Raw genomic sequence first — 12,809 nt, 5'->3', positions numbered from 1 at the left:
GAAAATAAAACAATTATCTTAAGGAGCTGATTATATTTTGATACTTTATTAACTACAAACATTTGCAGAATCTCAATTATATAAAGACACATCAGCAACAATATATCCTGATACTCGTATGACAGAAAAAGTACTCAGTAAAGATCCTTTTTTTAAAATAAAAACTGGCATCACAAGATTCCACATCTTTAAGATTTAAAGATTTACATTTTTGGAGTAGGGAGAGTCAGACTGTTGTCAGATTCCCTAAAATAAATGTAGAAAAGAAAATAATGTTTTGTAAAAAATATGCATCTATAAACACTTTTTTTCAAGGTCATCTACAACTGATACCTACTAGTTTCATCTCCAAAACAATACTAGACTATTTTTGTACTCCAAATTAGAATTTTATTAAAAGGTCCTGTAGTCATAAATTTGCACACCCTAAGACTTATAGAATACCATAAATTTTCTCTCTTCTGTCCTGATTACCTAATATATTTGCCTGCCACTTGAAAGTATTCATTGCTAGAATATAAAATAAGTATTTCACAGAAATAGAAAATAAACATGACACACAGTGGGTGTAAAGAAAAAAAACATTTTCACTTCCCTTTTTACTAAAGGAAATTCTGAATATAATTTTAACTCTAATAAATCACAGTCTAATACACTGCCTAGTATAGCACCTGAAGTCAAACCAAACAAACTAAAAAAAAAATAACACAATAATTTCAAAATATTCAGAAGTCCACTAATTTTATAATGTATATTTGTACCAAAAGATATTATATGGCCAATTTCAATTTAAAATTTTAAGATAAGTAATTTTAATACATCCAATTTTAAACATAAAGAAATCTGCAAAGTATCAATACATTTGAGGCACACGTTTATTCATGGTAATATACAAGGAAAGCAAAGTTATATATTAAAATCTAAACTGGTAGAAAACACATCCCACCCCAAGATTCTACCCTCCTCAAAAAAAAAAAAAAAAAAAATTACTGTTTTTTCTGATGGCAGAAATAATGCACAGTGATAGCTGAAAACCCAAACAATATAGAGAAGTATATGAAGTATAAAAATAAAAATCATCCTAAATCTCACCATTTATAAACAACTGACATTAACATAAATATTCTTCCAGAAGATGGATGGATTTACTCCATATACTTACAACCCATACATATATGTATCTATGTATACATGTATAGTATATATGCACATATATATTCCTTTCATTTACATATATTGATGGTAAAGAAATGCTTAAGATCATTTTCTTGAAAATAAAATAATAAATTGTCCCAAACAGTCTGCTTTTGCATTTTCATTTAAGCAGGCTAGCTTTAAGTTTATTCCATGTGTGTGTGTCTGCCTGTCTTTCTGTGTGATGTTGTCGTTGTTGACTGCTTGAGGCAAGCTGAAAAATTTTGTCTGTTTACTTATTTTACTGGAAAAAAAAGAAAACTTCTGGTTAAATTTTTCCAAAGCCTAAGAACACAGGTATCTGTACTAAAGGTGATCAGCTGACTGATTTACAGTGGTAGCCCACAGTCCTGAGCAAAACTGTAAAGTAGACAAGATTATTATGGCCTCCTAATTCTTACTCAGAAAGAGCACTACACTAGCAATTAGGATATAAGAGTTCTACTAATCAGGTGTGTGGCTTGAGCATTTCAATCTTCCTATGATTCATTTTAATTCTAAAATCCTATGGTCCTTCCCTTCCTCCCCATTCCCTTACCAACTTTGCTGCTCTCAAAATATGTAAAAACCATCCTTTCCTCCAATCTCACTGGAATTCCAGGATTCAAAATAAATCCTTCTGACCAAGAAACTCCCATTTCCTCAATGCACTTATTCTCTCTCCCCTAGATATGATAAGCAAAGTAATTAATGAAATCAAAGGTATGGGCAACTTCACGGTGAGGAAGGAAAGCAACAACGCAGAAAAAAAAATTTAAACAAGTTTATAGGAAAAAATTTTAATGTAAAATTAAATGACTTCATGAGTTTCATAGAAAAAAATTATAATCTTTCAACTTCACCACCTATTTTATTGACTCAAAGTTAGCCAATGAAAAAATAAAGTAGTGTTTTTAGCTCCTAAAATATTCAGACCCAGCCGGGCGCAGTGGCTCATGCCTGTAATCCAGCACTTTGGGAGACCGAGGCAGGCAGATCACCTGAGGTCAGGAGTTCAAGACCAGCCTGGCCAACATGGCAAAACCCCGTCTCTACTAAACATACAACAATTAGCCAGGAAAGGTGGCGAGTGCCTGTAATCCCAGCTACTCAGGATGCTGAGGCAGGAGAATCACTTGAACCCAAGAGGCAGGGGTTGCAATGAACCGAGATCATGCCATGGCACTCCAGCCTGGGAAACAAGAGTAAAACTCCGTCTCAAAAAGTAACTTGCCAGCCACGGTGACTCAAGCCTATAATCCCAGCACTTTGGGAGGCCAAGGCAGGCAGATCACTTGAGGCCAGGAGTTCGAGACCAGCCTGGCCAGCATGGAGAAAGCCCATGTATACTAAAAATACAAAAATTAGCTGGGTGCAGTGGCGTGCACCTGTAATCCCAGCTACTTGGGACGCTGAAGCACGAGAATCGCTTCAAAACAGGTAGACACAGCGATCACTATTTATCATCTCTCTAACATCCATATCCCCCAAATTCTTCCTTCCCACAATTTTTTTAAAATATCCTCCCTCTTCCATCTAACTCAGAAAAATGTGATCCCAACACCAATTGCAGAAGGTATCTCCTGATTAGTAGAAACCAACCATGATAACCTTACTTCCCTTATGATAACTAGTTAGGACGTTCATGTGACCTAATTCTGGTCAATAAGATACGAAGAGAAAAGTATGCTGGTAGGCTTATGAAAAAGATGTATTTGCTTTTCCAGAGACACAGACAGAAAGAGAGAGAGAGATCCATTCCATCCTCTGGCCAATGCATGTCTAGATGTGATCTTGCTGCTGGCCTTAGGATGACTCCAACACACAGAACACAAACAGCCAAGAAAATCACAGAGGGGCAGACCAGAGCTCTCAAGTACTAGCTTGGAGCCACCCACCCTACCTTCATACTTCAATGTGCCATTTCAGCATCTACTGTAATTCAGCAAGCAATGTGGTTACACCAAAATAAATAGCATACCACATATACCACTCCTTCTCCAACCTGGACTTCCTGCTCCTTCAACTGAAAGTTCTCCTTTCCATTTGGACTGAGCTAGGTGAGATAGGAGGCTCAAGTGCTCCTGGTATATATCAAGGGTGTCACATTTCCTCCTTCAAAGAACAATCTCCTCTACCCCAGCATTCCTAATTGGATGGAGATGTTGGAACTATAAGAAGGCTTACCCCTTCAACCCTGACAGTACATAAAAGTTGAAAGGTAGCTTATGAAATCAGATTAGGGACCATACTGGGAAATATGTGAGAACCATAGATTGATCACCTGACTAGATAAACAATTCACTCTAAGGAATGAACCTCTGGGAATAACAGGATCTTCCTTTTTTTTTTTTTTTTTTCCTTAAAGAGGATGCTATTAAATAAATCTCTAAGCAGTAGTGTAAACTAGGAAAGATGATGTTTTAGAAGCAGACTTCTTTAATATATTACAATTAATAAATGGTTCTGAAGTTAGCCTAAAAAGGAAATCATTTCTCAACATCTACAAACTCTATACATTTTATTACAACTAAAACAAAAATGTCCATTCACAAGACAATCTTATAATACAGAGCTATGGCCTTTTCTTCCAGTGTGGGTCTATCGAAGAAAGTTCTATTTCCTTTTTCTTGCAAAAACTACCCCCATAAAACAACACCTGTGATTTCCAGTTTCTGTTTCTTAAACACAGAAAGACATTTTACAAATGTGAAAAATAATATTATTGCAGATTTTTTTAGATCGTTAGGTGTTTTTTGTTTTTTTTTTTCCCTAATCATTTAAAATTATTTAACCCTCATCTATTTCAACCATAATTGATTTTGGCTACTCACTTGATTTCAAAGTAGCCAACTGGTTCTCATACAAACACCTTTTTATCTTCAGAGTTCACTGAATAATAATTCATTAAACTATGTGATTACAACATCAAGTGCCATAACAGTGTGTTGGGTACAAACACAAATGTTTCTTGGTAAGTCTACAGTAACTGGGGGGAATAAAAGTTCAAGATAAAACTAAAGAATAGTCTACTGTCATTCAATGTAGCATGAGCATCAGTCAGCAAATTCTACAGAGAGAATGAAGACTATCATTTAATCTCACGAGTGGGTTAAGCAGAGGTCAGGTATGAGAGATTTTCCTGTAATAGGGTGTTCCCGAGAGTCTTTGCTTGTCTACCCACCAATCCACCCTCTAAAATTCTTATCGGCAACTTCTGAAATGAAGGACAGAAGATTTACACAGTGCCTACTATGTGGCAGGCATCACATAGTCCTTGGCAGTTCATATGAATTTCCTCCATTTTGATGAAGAATATAATGGCAGAATAACAGGGTAACTCTCTTCCCTTTTTTTCCAAATGTAGCTATCAACTGAAGAAAGTACTTCCAGGTAACACAAAGTGATCTAAATAAATGTAATAAGTTTGAATACAACTTCAACCTCACATTACTAACCTAGAGAAAAAAACATTAAACTTTGTATTTAAGAAAAAGAGTATCATGAGACCATCTCTCATTCCATTGAAAAGTTATGAAAAATGCGGACATGATTTAGCCATGTGGACATAACTTACTCATAAATTTTCAATAAATTACAACTATGTAATATATCATTGGTAAACAAAGCGACCAAAAAAGTGTGTCTTATCTCCCCAATACATAAACATTTCAATTCATTGTTTAGAGTTATTTCTTATAACTAAGATGATAAGCACGAAGTGGCAGGAGAGAGTATAACCAATCACTATGGTCTAACAACAAATAAACACATACTTTCCTTAGGTTTCACAATAGAAGGGAAGCCCAAACATTTATAGTTGCTAAATCTCAGCTTTCAGAGAGAGCTTAAAAAAAAGAAAGAAAAAATGTCTAACAGCAGCCTCCACCATGTCGCTAAAAGTTATACATTTCTACATTTATCTCCCATTCCATATTTCCTGAGCAGTTCAGATGCCCTTGAAAATCATTTCACATTATTAAAGCACATTTGATTTCTACACATTAAGAATCCAAGCATAGTTCTGTCCTGCAGATCAGCAAAAGGTGATGCTCTGAGGTACCTTAAATTACCAGAACCATACTGTCTGCACCTACAGGATCCCACAATTAAAGACAGATACCTCAAAACTGCCGCTTCTGAAGAAATTACATCATAAAGAACCAACACTCAGACACATACTATCAATTAATACCACGAATTGCCAACCGCTTGAGAAAAGACCAAAAAAAGGATGAAGATGGAAGATAAGAAAAAACAGATCATTGGTGGCTTAAGACTTTGAAGTCAGAAAAAAAAACTGACTCAAATATGCACTCTGCTACTTCCAAGATATATCTTCAACACATTATTTAAACTCTAGAAGACTGTTTCCTGCTCTCAAAAATGAGGTTACACCACCTAACTCAGAGTTGTCTTAATAGTATCATTTATGGCCTCTATACAAAGTAGGCACTTAATAAATTATAGGAGGTATTGTTGTTACTGGGAGGTTGAAGGGAACACAAATTCAGTTATAAGTCCTTTTTGAATACTAAGAGGGGAATAATTAGGGAAGCTAAGAAGGGAATAATTAGGAGAAGAAAAAAAAACTTCAAACAATTTTCCCTGTAACATGATTTTACTTACATTTATAAACTGATTTTTTTTTCTAAGCACTCCTTTGATAATGATTAAGTGTGGGGTTACATTATTTTAGGGTCATCTAATATTTAAGATGACTTAAAAACCTCACACACGTTAATCCCGAACTGTGAAAATTTCTCATCTTATCATCCCTCTGTTACTATCAATTTTCCTCACGTACAGATTCTTTTATAATTACTTCATTAAAACCACTTTCTGTGAAAATATACATCCTTTACATTTCATCTCATCCACAGCAAATCTCACTATTAACAATAATATAACTATTCAATGACCTATATTTTGTTATTCAATACTTCAGCATTCCTTCTATTTCATTTGATACATCCTTTTGGGAAGCCCTTTGGAACAAAACAACCGCTTGTTCCATTCTGAAAAACATCTGAACCAATAAACTATACCAGAATAAGTCTACTCCCAGCATGGAGAGGATTACAGGATGGATCAGAGGAGACACAGAGAAGTAACTGGAGAGCCTCTCATTTCCTCCTGAGTCACATTTTTACAGTCTGGATTGATTTCATGTATAACCAATTACTAGATTACCAGACACACCCATATTCAAATGCAAATAAAGAAATTTAACGAAACTATGTATAGATTGTTTTGGATTATATACTTTTCTGCTTTCCTTCAGTAGTGTCAATGATAGAAAATTGACTATTTTATTATAACTTGTTTCCTTAAACTTACTATCCTTATTTGCCTACCTACTGTCAGCATACGATCTGTACATTTGGACCTTCATGCCTCAAACTGACTCATCTTTAAATACAAGCTGAACTTCCATGGCCTGATCTCCACCTACTTTCATAGCTTCTCCCACAAAGACCTCCTGGCAAAACAGCCTTATGTCCAGTTCAACAAGCCCTATAACACAATCACATGCCTTTCCTCAGGCTGTTCCCTTCACCGAGAAAACTACCCCCACCATCACCCCCTCAGTCCCCATTTTGCCTATTAAACTATGTTAAGGCCCAGATGGAGTGTTACCAGCTCTACATTCATCCAAAATTTCCCAGTCAAAAATTAGTATCTCATACACACACACCCCATGCTTCCAATACACCTCCAACAAAACCCACAGGAATCTGTGAATTACCTCTGTGTACGTCTGCTTCTCCCTTGAAGGCAGTACTGAGTCTCATTCATCTTCATATTCTACCCACTGTTCCATCCTTGCCACAGAGTAAAGGTGGTCCTGGTTGAATTAAACTATTCCTTGATTCCACTAATTCCAGTCCTTTATTTTCAAGGAAGTAATAAATGCCTTTCATGTACTGAAGATTTTGTTAATATATTGTAAATGCTTGCTAAATCTAATGATGAAAATGTCAATAATTACATAACACACTAATGTTTAAGCTGATGAATGGCAGAAGGGGGTGGATGACTATAATAAATCATCAGTAAAGACAATCGTTTCTCAAGATGCCCAAAAAAATGTCATTCATAACAACATTAAAATTAACCTTTCTGTCCCCCATTTTAATAATTACTTCTATTTAATGCATATTCAGAAATGCCAGTTCACATAAAGCAGAAGTGTCTGTACATTCTGCTAAGAATGTATGTCAAAGCCACACAATGTATTTGATAACACCTTTCTTCCAATGTCCATAAAGGTAATTTTTATCTTTTATCTTTTGTGCAACTATAAAGGTTAACTATACAAAAGAATAAGACAATTTATCTTAAGATACAACTGGAGCAAAGTTTGTAAATAATTACAAAATACACTAAGTACAGCTCAACAAAAAAGAAAGCTATTAATGTCACACACCAGATCTGATTTTTTTGGTGAAAAATATTTTCTTAAACTAGTTTCACATCTAATTCCACATTATTCTCACAATTTCTGTAATGTTTTTCTTCTAAATTTACGGGGAAAGCCAATATTCTTCAAAGAAACATCTTTAAAAAGAAACATCTTTAAAAAGTATATACTTTTCATTTTATATCCCATCTTAGATATAGTTTGCCATCTCTCATATCTGTGGCCAAATGTCATTTGAATCGGACTAAGTAATTGCAAAAAGTAAAATAATGACTTATTTTCTTAATTCATTAAAAATAAGTACATTTTTAATTCTCTAATTTAAAGTAAATATTTTAATAGAAGATTTAAAAGGGGCCACTGACCAGCCTGGGTGCTTACTACAAAAGAGTTAAAAGTAATTCACACAGTGTATCAACAGTAGCTGTCTCCCACACACACAGGCACACTCACTCTCTCCCCCATCTGAACTTTTCCTCCCTAAAACATGAGGTGGGAGAAGGGGAATGACCATGACACAGGCCTCACTACCCCCACCCCACGAGTAGACACACATCTCCCTCCTCATCCTGCTGAAAAGAAATGTGGAGGCTGTGGACCAAGAGACCCGATGCTTCTCAGTGTCACTTCCCCTGCATGTGGGATAAACAAACAAACCGGCACCATGGGAGTAACCATCAGAGTAATTTTGTTAACCTTTGACTAATGTCTTGGTTAAGTTTTGAGCTGAGTCAAAGCTCTAAGAAACAGGTAAATCCCTGTGTCCCCCCACCCAACCCCTTAAACACTCCAACGGGAAGTTTATCCCTGAACTGAACGCTGGCCCCCGTCGCCTCCTCCCAGCCTATCCATGCCTCCTTCCTGCCTGAAGCCCCTACTCCAAAGGTAATTGTCTGGACACAGTCAAGGAGCACCGTGGGCGACACTCCCCACTTCCCAATCTCTCCTAAGGAAGCCCCCGCCGGCCCAGTTGGCCCACCTCCCTCGCCGCCCCAGTCGCGCCGCACCACTCCGGCAACTTTTGCACCCAGCCCGACCCGCCACCCGCGGCCCCCGCTGCCCCCTAGCCCTCCGCGCCCTCAGCCTCCGACCGCGGCCCCCTCCTGCCCACGCCTCCGGGCCACCCGCCCTGGTCCTCGCCCACCCCTCCCCCGACACCCGCGCCTGCGGCGCCGCCCCCGCCGCACCCCACCCCACCCGCCCGGGACCCCAGCCCCACCCGGGAGGGAGGGCGCCGCGGCCGCGCCGAGGCAGCCGCCGGGCCGGGGCTGGCAGCGGAGCACCTACGCGCAGGGGGCTTTACCTCAAAGGCGCGGCCGCGAGCAGCGGGGTCGGTCCCGGGCGCGGGCGGCGCCCCCAGTCCGTCAGCGCCGGCGGGGGCAGCGGCGGCGGCACATCACACCCGCCGGCGGCCGGAGGAGGAAAGCGAGCCACGCAGGGAGCGAGCGAGCGAGCGAGCGAGGTAGGGGGGAAGGAGCGAGAGAGAGAGGTAACGCAGCGCTGCTCGGATTCGGTCCCTGCACTGCCGCTGGTGCCTCCTACCGCCGCCGTTGGCCGGAGGGTCGCCGCCCGAGCCTCTGCTGTCGCCACCGATGCAGCCCGGAATGAATGCACAGCAGCGCCTCGCTTATCCGGAGGTCAAACATCCTTCTGCCTCGGGCATCCGGATCGACGCCGGACCCGGAAGTGAACACATGGAAAAAAAATTAAAAAGGAAAGCGTCTGTTTAGCGGCGGCGGCCCCCAAGCTGCCCGCATCAGCGAAAAGAGCCGAGTAGAGCCGAAGATTGCACCAGCCTTCTTGGATTGGTCGGATCGCCGACCGGAAAGGAGACGGCGCGGTCATTGGCTGGCAAGGAGTATAAAGCCTAAGCCGCGCCCTCTTCCCGTCTTTCTAGAGCCGTGCGTGAGGGAAAGTGGGGAGCGGTAGTGGATACGAGTGTTTCTCTGGATGAAGCAGTGGGCGGAGAAGCATAGCAAAGTCTACGCAGAGAACTGGAAGAGAACACCACCGTGCTTTAGGAGAGCTACTAAGAACTGAGTGAGCAAAGAGCCTTAAGGGTACCATTGTGCCAAGTCAAGGTGCTGAGGCTTTCCCTGTTGTGCTCAGCCCGCCAGGTTCCAAAAAAATCTTAGGGCCCGGCCTAGGAGTATGACATCACTGGGTTGACAATTTTCCCCTCTTGTTTGTAACCCCAGTGCCATATCAGGGCTCCAACTGCTTAGAAATATGAATTATGGCTCACATTTGCGTCTCATTTGCTGTTCGTAAGCTGAGGTAATCCTCTGAACTATATAGTGTGGCATTACCTGTTTTTCAAATTCACCTCCCAAAGTTCTGAGAAGCCAAACATCACCCAAGTTATCAAGTTGCAGCGCACAAACTGAAATCGGTGTTTCTGACTCACACTTAAGTCCACTCTGCCTACATAGAAAGACTGCATTCCTTTCATTTTCCCTCTTGCAGTTGCTTCCCTGGGATGGAGATAAGTCATTTTGGTAGACTTCTATGGAAATTGATCCACCATGAAGGCATGGAAACTATAATTTTTTAAAATTGTGATTCTTATGTCTCAAGTCCTTTCAAAAGTTAGGCATTAAGGTGTGCAGGAAGAAGAATCAGCCTGGTGCCATGTTTTTTAAATGTTCATTTTATCAAACCCGTTTATATTCTTAATATACTTACTGTATCAAGAAACTTGAGTCTTGTGTATCTCTGTCTTTCCTGTCTACGTCTCAAAACGAAAAGACTAATGAAACAAATGCACTCCTTCATTTTCCTCCCTACTTTGCTAGATTAACGGTATAGCTAATGTGTTACCTTTGGAAGGGTAGTTAGTATAGAAATCTGTTTTTGATTTTGGTTTGTAATACAACAGTGCCTTTTTTTTTAAACCTCTCTTCTCACTTTCTTCCCCAAACTGGAAGTTAAGAAGTGACTAGCATCACCAGCCTTAGAAGGGTAGTGATAAGAGCTTTGCTCCATGCTTACCACACCATCATTCTGTAGGAGACTCAAAAGCAGCTAAGATGTATGCATGCTCAGAATTGTGAATGACTTGCTTAGGCAGATGACATATCCCAGAATTTCTGATCTCTCCCAGGACCCACTAATAGACAAGAAACAAAGTTAACAACATCTCCCTCAATAGAAGAGAAGTGTCTGCAACACAGGGAACTCTAAATATTGTCCTCAACTCCCAACAAACCATTTTATTCTCTCTACCTCAAAAAACTCAGTTTTGATAAAGAACACCCACCCTTCTAAGTTTTCATAAATGGTTGAGAAAGTCAAGTATATAAATATATGATCAAAACACATTTTTAAATTAAAAATGGGCTGGTCTAAGTACGGTGGTACTTACAACGAATTGCTCACAACCAGTTACAGATTTCTTTGTTCCTTCTCCACTCCCACTGTTTCACTTGACTAGTATTTATTAAATTATATTAGAAATGTATGGGAATAAATGTTTACATTTTTAACACTGCAGGGAAGACTTTTGCTTAAAATTTGGCCTATAAGCTCCTATAGATTAAAATTGGCAAAGCCTGGTGTAGTGGTGAATGCCTGTAGTCCCAGGAACTTGGGAGGCTTGAGGCAGGAGGATCTCCCAGTAGTCTAAGGCTAGCCTGGGCCACATAGTAGGATCTTTTCTCAAAAAAAAAAAAAAAAAAAAAGCAAGTAACCTAGGTAGGAGGCAATTAAATTTTCAGGTCATTCCATTAACTTATAAGAAAAATTGGTTTGGGAGGCCGAGGCAGGTGGTTCACCTGAAGTCAGGAGTTCGAGACCAGCCTGGCCAATGTGGCAAAAACCGCATCTCTACTAAAAATACAAAAATTAGCCAGGTGTGGTGGTGTGCACCTGTAATCCCAGCTACTCTCGAGGCTGAGGCAGGAGAATCGCTTGAATCTGGGAGGCGGAGGTTGCAGTAAGTGGAGATAGCGCCACTCCACTCTAGCCTGGGCGACAGAGTGAGACTCAGTCTAAAAAAAAAAAAAAAAGTATGTATATATATGAAAAATTGGCAATGTGAAAACAGCTTATATTAATGAAGGAAAAGCCAAGACACAGGCATTGCAAGCAAAACTCTTTATCTTATAGCATGATGTTCCAACCTAAGCAGCCAGATTATACTTGTCAATCTGCTATATTACAAATCAAATAGTTTATTTGTTGTGTCACCACATTTCCTGGCATTGCCACTCTTCAGGTCTTTATATTCTATTAATATTTTCATTATGATTATTGCATAAATTCATGTGATACTGTTGTCACAAGTTTTATAGTACATTGGAAGCTTGCATTTATCAAATTCTCTTTTCACAAAAGCTTTCTCTACATGTCCTGCAGATGCTTTGTGTGAGACAGAGAATGGTATGTAGAGTTTGTGGAATGTAAAGCTGGCCATTTTTTCTCCTTTGTAAGCAGTAAAACTTAAAGTTGAAGAAAGATGGAAATGAAACAGTTTGATTATGGTTTTAAGCAGGAAATTATGAGACTAAGATATTTACTAAGACTTCAAAATAAAAACAGATAAAACATTCATTTCCTTCTTTCAAATATTTTGTTTAACTGTAATGGTAAACCTGGCATGGTGATTAACTGGTTGCCAGAATAAGGCCTGAGGCATCATCAAATTATACTTAATTCTTTATTTTTTAACATTATTTTAAAGGAAAAGTACCTGGAAGAAAGATGTAATTAGGAAGAAGTAAACAATGAAGTAGAAGGGGGAAGGATGCAAAATGGAGAACTGTAACAATAGCCAGGGGCTGGGAGTAGAGCAACATATTTTACTACGATGAAGAGGAAAATAATTTCTTCCCCCGTCAAGCCTACAGTCAAGGGGAGAGACAAGAAGGATTGTGGGAGAAAGCCAGTGATACACAACAGCTAGATCAGGTTTTGGGGAAGCTATCGCTTAGCAACCTTTATTTTAGACTGTTACATGAGTACAGCTCGAAAAAGTCAAGACACTGTTTTATACCATCCTTAGAAGGATGATTTGAAGTATTTGGTAGGTGGTAAAATAAATGTACAATAATCACAAAACTTTTCTGAGAGGCTTTATTACATGTTATAATGTTGATCTTCAGAAATGTTTAATAAAATCACATTTCCAGGATTCCTTGTCTTAGCTCGGGTTGCCATAACAAAGTATTGCAGACTGAGTAGCTTAAGCAATACAAATTCATTTTCTCACAGT

At 39.2% G+C, this 12,809-nt stretch overlaps 1 protein-coding gene across 16 annotated transcripts in view; it reads right to left on the bottom strand.

The window, feature by feature from the left end:
* CSNK1G3 (casein kinase 1 gamma 3) overlaps positions 1–9,431 on the bottom strand; it is a 104,789-nt gene extending 95,358 nt beyond the window's left edge. For 4 of the 16 annotated variants that reach the window (XM_016953698.4, XM_016953702.4, XM_016953699.4 and 1 more), the window contains exon 1: positions 8,901–9,035. The gene's annotated coding sequence lies outside the window, so the exon portion shown is untranslated. Of the gene's footprint in view, positions 1–6,922; positions 7,140–8,816 lie in introns of all 16 variants that reach the window. The other 12 variants (XM_054684559.2, XM_054684561.2, XM_054684563.2 and 9 more) reach the window with 11 other exon arrangements.
* Between the last annotated feature and the right edge of the window lie 3,378 nt (positions 9,432–12,809).

The sequence above is a fragment of the Pan troglodytes genome, chromosome 4 (assembly GCF_028858775.2).
Source record: "Pan troglodytes isolate AG18354 chromosome 4, NHGRI_mPanTro3-v2.0_pri, whole genome shotgun sequence".
NCBI lineage: Eukaryota > Metazoa > Chordata > Mammalia > Primates > Hominidae > Pan > Pan troglodytes.
This window is presented reverse-complemented; position numbering and strand designations above follow the sequence as displayed.